Raw genomic sequence first — 6,736 nt, forward strand, 5'->3', positions numbered from 1 at the left:
TGGGATGGTAATCTATAGTAATTTACACTGTCCTACAAACATATAAGTTGAGAACTAGGAATGGGTGAATTTATAGCACAACATTCACAATTACAATGAAACCAATGACCTAGAACATCTTCTGAATTAAGGACTTCCTCAGTTATCTTTCTTTTCTTTTATTTTCATATCTTAATTGAAAACCACAAAACAAACGATTACCGATTCTATCTAGCTAAATACGAAGTATAAAACTAATTAGCATTTGATCCTTAGTTCTCGTGGGATCAACTTCTATAAATTTTATTACTTGATGATGCCTATGCACTTATGGTTTCACATCATGTTTTTGGTGTCGTTATCGAGGATTGAGTGTTTAAATCTAATTAGTTTATATTAGAGTTTGTTTAGACAATTCTATAGTTCTTTAATTCCTGATTCTTTATTCTTTATCTTTTTATTACTGCATTTTAATTTTGCAATTTCAATTCTGCAATTTACTTTCTTAGAAATTTAAAAACTATAAATTCTAGTTTGCTTCTTGTTTGTGTATGCGAAGAAATATTGTAGATCTTTTGTCTGTTGATCCTGAGATTGATTGGACATATCATCAAAGACTAAATCTATGGAAGAACCAACAAGAGAAAGTACAAAGAATCATAGCGAATAAACCATTGAAGGATTATGTCGTGCCTTATGCAAGAGGGTCGAGATTCAGTATCTCTAGACCTACAGTTGAAGCCAATCACTTTAAATTAAAGCCGACTTTTATTTCCACGGTCAACAACACCAGTACAATGGTGGTTCGATGGAGGATCCTAATCATCACCTTGATAATTTCAACGAACTATGTAGTACAATGTATATTAATGGAGTTCCTCCAGAAGCAATAAGATTATTACTATTCAGGTTTTCTTGGAGAGATAGAGCAAAAACATGGCTAAATTCCTTGCCTCTGAATAGTATTACTTCTTGGGCCCAATGTGAGCAAACCTTCTTGGACAAATTCTTCCCACCAAGTAAGACAACACACCTACGTAATCTCATTGCAAGCTTCAAGCAAACAGACTCTGAATCTCTCTATGAAGCTTGGGATAGATTTAAGGGAATGCTAAGAGAATGCCTACATCATGGATTGGAAATGTGGCTTGTGATCCGCACTTTCTACAATACTATTAATAATTAAACATAGGTTTCCTTGAATTCTGCCATTGGAGGCACATTAATGAACAAGGGCCTAGATGAGGTAGAAGACGTTATTTAGAGTGTGGTTTAGAAACATCATCAATGGGCTTCAGAGAGAAGTTCAGGAGCAATTAAAATACCAGGAAAATACAATGTGGATGCCCTTGACTTAATAACTGCAAAGCTTAATTCATTATCAAATCAATTTGAGAATATGAATACACGCCCTGTAAATGCAATCTTTGTAGCTTGTTAAGTATGTGGAGTCTCAGAACACATAAAATATTCTTATCCTTTTGGAGCTATCAATATGCAAGTATCTCAAGTAGAACAATGTGATGCTATTGGTAACTACAATCAGAGACAAAATAATCCTTATTCCAATACTTATAACCCAGGGTGGAAAAATCATCCCAACTTCTCATATAAGAACACTCAAGACTTTGGGCCACAATCTGGACAACAGTCAAATCCACAATTAAGCCGATTTGAAAAGCTACTTGAGAAGATACTAGATAATTAGAATGAAATAATGTCTGACATCAAACAAATGAACATCATGTTTGACAACTCAAAAAAGAAGATAAATGCAAGAATAGATAACCAGGTCAAACATATCAAAAGGCTTGAAAATCAAGTTGCTCAAATAGCCTGTTCTTCTTCCTCAAGAGTTCAAGGAAATTTCCCTGGTAAACCTAAACTAACCCCCATGGAGCATTGCAAGGTAATTGAGCTAAGAAGCGGACAGACCTTGGGTAGTCCCCAAGTGATCGCTACAGTTGTAGATGGAATTAATTTATTGAAGAGCCAACTTTTTCTCCCCCACATCCAAAACATGATGAGAAGGAAGATGAGATTACCGTTGAGATTAGAGAGCTCTCACCTGCAACCAAACTTCAAATAGTTCCATTCCCTCAAAGAATGCTCAAAGCATAAAAAGATGCAGAGTTTGAGAAAGCCTTAGCTGAGGAGGTTAGTACATTACATCTAAACGCATTACCTCCTAAGCTCCAAGATCCAAGTAGTTTTTTAATACCATGCAAAATCAAAGATATTATTATTGACAAAGTATTTTATAATTTGGGAGCTAGTGTCAGTCTCATGTCATTTTTCATTTGTAAGAAGTTGGGTTTAAATGATATGAAGTTCCCTACTATCACACTTCAATTAGCAGACTCTACATGCAGATATCCACTAGGTATAGTTGAAGATGTGAAGGTAGAACTAGAGAGTTTTATCATCCCTACATATTTTATTGTCCTAGACATGGAAGAGGACCTAAAGATCACTATCCCTAGGGAATAGATCTTGGAAATCCTTTTTATTCAGAGTAATGTCTTCTTCGAAACCATTCTGAATTTCATCATCTACAAACTCTTGTTTATCTTTCTCATCATTTTCTTTTTCTTTGTCCTCAAATGCACTTCATGAGAAAGTCATTGATTTTGCTCCGACTAATCATTAAGATTTGATGCTATCTGATAGATTATTTCATATGCTCCATCCAAACTTTTCTTCATGAAAGATCCTCCATATATCAAATCTAACTGACTCTTATTTTGGAAAGAAAATCCAATATAGAATAAGTGTACAATCAACCATCTCTCGATCCATGATGCGGATATGAATGTAGAAGAGGTGAATATCTTTCCCAAGCTTGATGTAATTCCTCTCTGACAAGTTGCCTAAATTACAAAATCTGATTTCTCAAACATACGATCTTTTGTGGAGAAAAATATTTGTTCAAAAATCTCTGCTCTAACTCATCCTAAGTTCTAATACTTCTAGGTTGAAGTATTAAACCACCTCTTTGCAGCATCCTTAAGATTGAAAGGAAAAACCAATAGTCGTATAGTGTCAGATGGAACCCCCTCATATTTCAGTGTATTATAGTATCTGTGGAATTTCATGAGATGTGAATAAGGATTCTTTGACTCTAATCCCCCAAACTGTTCTTGCTGAATTTTTGATATAAAAGAGGGTCTAAGTACAAAATTCCTTGCTTGAATCTCTGGTTGAACAATGGGCCCAAATTCTTGGGGAGATTTTGGAGCTCCATAATCTTTCAATGGCCTGAATACCAGATTTGAGTGTTCTTGTTCTTCTAGATGTCTTTGTGAGGGTTTTCTTTTATGAAAGGTTCTATCAATTTCAGGATCAAAAGATAACAAATCACCTGCAAGGTTAGATCTTCGCATACAAAAACCAAGATCACAAGTTTTCAAAATTTTCTTTTTACTTGAAAGACAAACTAAACTGAAATCCTAAAAATATAAAATGTAAAATTTGAATTACAGCAAGGAAAATTGTAGAAAAAGTAATAAGAAATGCAAGGTAGGATTTCAAAAATAGAATTTCTAAGACTAGTTACAACTATGTAATAGAAAAGAAAAGAAAAGTTTAGTCTAACTCAAATGATTATCTCTAATGTTAGAGATGCAATCCCCAACAACAACACCAAAAACTTGTTACGAACCGTAACTGCTATTAGGATGTATACTAAAAGCCTAGTTTTTTTTATGAACATTTATTTTGAAATGAGAATCACATTGGTCAAATGTCTACATTTAGTTAAATGTAGTTGTCCATTTAATTTATATTGTAGATAACATGGTGTGTGGTGTCACACAGAAGATAATGTTATCAATTCCTTATAAATTATAAATAGTAACTCACAACCAAGATGGATTGGGACAAACCATTGGAATGATTGTAGTGTGATTTGGTATTAGTTTACCTTGACTATAAAATTACACTAGTACACTATGTGTGTATTGAGCAGGACCATTTGAGGTTGTTCCTTTTATACTGACTACATAAAAGAACAGAACCTTTGTTATTATGGATGTGCGTACTCTTAATCCTGATATAATAACAAACATATATACTTAGTATTTATTTCTTTAACTTATCAATGGGTGAGATTTATTCGTTAAATCAATAAGCCGGATAAGTTGGGAAATAATATTAAGAATATGGTGTGTTGTTGATTATAGAAGGAAACTGTGTCCTAGTTATCTAGGTTGATGATGTCCCCTTGAGGGGCTCTTAAGGATTATCAGGTAAACCCTGCAGATGGACTTAGTCCGACATCATAATAAGATTGAGTGGTACTACTCTTGAAGCTAGATGTTAATTAAGTGAGTTGTCAGTAACCCATTTAATTAATAGACATATGATATCTTAAACATAGGGAGACTAATGCACTCATGATAAGAAGGAGCCCATATTGTAATATGGGATTGGTGCGGTAGTTCAATAATAACTCTTCAGTGGTATGAGTTATTATTGATGAACTTGAGTTGAGTATTAGTGTCGAACACAGGAAGCTCAAGTCCATCAGGAGGCTAAAACCAATTCCTCCTCTCGGTCCCTGTTGTAGCCTCTATAAAGCCTCGCATTCACCCGTTTTGGATTTACTTCCTACCCAAGAAAGGGGCCAGCCACATCCTTGCTTGGTGCCCAAGCAAGGGGTCGGCCAAGGCTTACTTCCTACGCAAGAAAGGGGTTGGCCAAGCCTTGCATGGTGCCCAGGCAAGGGGTCAGCCAAACCAAAAGGAAAAGAAAAGAGAAGAAAAAGAAAAAAAAAGAGGGAGATTTTTTCTCAACAGAATTAGAGATTTATCTAAAAAGAATTACGTTGATTCTTTCTTAGAAATTTTCTAAAAAGAATTATATTAATTCTTTCTTAAGAAATTTTTATAAAAAGAATTATGTTAATTCTTTCCTTGAGATTTATCTAAAAATATTTATGTTGATTCTTTCTTAGAAATTTTTTAAAAATAATTATACTAATTCTTTCTAGAGAAATTTTTATAAAAAGAATTATGTTAATTCTTTTCTAGAGAATTTTTCTAAACAAAAATCTATTACTTTTTCTCCTTTTTTTTATCTGGGGCAAAGGGTTATAAAAGAAGAGGAGGTTGTGCTACAATAAGCAACAATTCAATTAAGAATTGATATGTTTCTCTCCACAACTAAAAATCCTCTCCTTTCCCTTAAGGTCGGCGCCCCATTCTTTCTTTTCTTTCCTCTAGGGTCGGCGCCCCACTTCTTTTCTTCTTTCCTTTTCTTCCCTCTAGGGTCGGCACCCCATCTTCTCTTGGTGGCTAGAGCTTGGAGGAAAAGAAAACAAAGAGACGAAGCACCTTGGTGGCCGGCGGTTTGGAGGAGAAGAAGAAGAAGGAGGTGTTCTTTTCATTGCATCCTTTGGTGGTAGGCGGCTTGGAAACAAAAAGGGTTCAGGTGTTTTTGTCTTGGTAGATCGTCACCCGCACGACGTCCAAGAAGAGGAGAGGAATACGGCAGAAGATCAAGAGGTCTTTGTCTACGAAAAAAGGTACTGCTAGTTATTTATTCCACAGTACAACTAGTTTTGTTTTATTTGTATGGATCCTGAAATACCAACACAAGAAGCTAGCAATTTTGTGTTTTTGTTTTTGTGCTTTTATTTGTGTTTCGATCTTGTGGTTTGATTGAGGTCTCTATAGTTAATCCTAAGGTTACTGTGAGAAGTTTAAATATTCAATTTCTTTGAAAGGCTTTGTCTATGAAGTGGTGGATGATCCCATAACCAAGAAGGCATAGTGCCTTGCCTATGACCTGGAAGCCGATCCTTGAAATAAATATTTAATCAACTTCTGTGATATGGTTTAACTTCAGAAGAACACAAGGGTTGAACTTAGAGTAAAAATGTTAAGTTTCGTTTCCAATCCAAGTTTAACTTTGAAGAACAAACTTGGAGTAAAAATGTTAAGTTTCGTTTACAATCCAAGTTTAACTTCTAAAGAGCACATGGGTTGCTAGGAAAAGTTCTATGCTTGTACAAAATTTTTTTTGTACAGGGGAAACAAAATGGTATTCCAAGTAGCACCCAGCAAGTGGTATCAGAGTTAGTTTTTCTGCCTCTGTGTGCTTGGTTTTCGGTTAAATTATGTACTGCTCATACATAAGTTTAGGCCGAATAATAGTAGGATGTGCTAGATTGATTAACTCTGTGATTGCAGGCATCCTAGATCCAACTATTATGGCTTTTGTGTGCTTGTGTGTGATTTGAACCCTCGGGCATGTCGAGATTGTTGTGTGTGCATGATTTTAATAATTGAAGAAGGTGAATAAACCTCAGGGTACAGGACAAAAAGCTGGAATGAAGAAGCCAAAGGGAAAGTGCATCATCTGCAAACAGACAAGACATTGGAAGATGGACTGTCCTCGTAGGAATCAGAACAATAAAGGTATATCTCGTGCTCTAGTAGTTGAAACAAATTTAGCGGTGTTATCTACCAGCACCTGGTGTGTAGATACGGGAGCCACTGATCATGTCTGTAATTCTTTGTAGGGGTTCCAGGAAACCCGACGACTATTTGATGGAGAGATAACCGTCTACATTGGGCTACTAAGGTGGCAGCTGTTGTAGTTGGAGACGTCTACTTATCTTTTGATAGGAATAGAAATTTGGTTTTAAGAAATTGTCTTTATGTACCCAGTTTTAGAAAGAATTTAATTTCAATTTCTAAACTGTATTTGGATGGATATTTAGTTTCTTTTAGTAATAATGTGGTTATAAAGAGAA

General features: G+C 35.2%; 1 pseudogene; it reads right to left on the reverse strand.

Annotated features, from left to right (window-relative positions):
- Positions 1 to 1,018: 1,018 nt before the first annotated feature.
- On the reverse strand, positions 1,019 to 1,116 carry LOC122025879 (annotated as a pseudogene).
- Positions 1,117 to 6,736: the final 5,620 nt, after the last annotated feature.

The sequence above is a fragment of the Zingiber officinale genome, chromosome 9B (assembly GCF_018446385.1).
Source record: "Zingiber officinale cultivar Zhangliang chromosome 9B, Zo_v1.1, whole genome shotgun sequence".
NCBI lineage: Eukaryota > Viridiplantae > Streptophyta > Magnoliopsida > Zingiberales > Zingiberaceae > Zingiber > Zingiber officinale.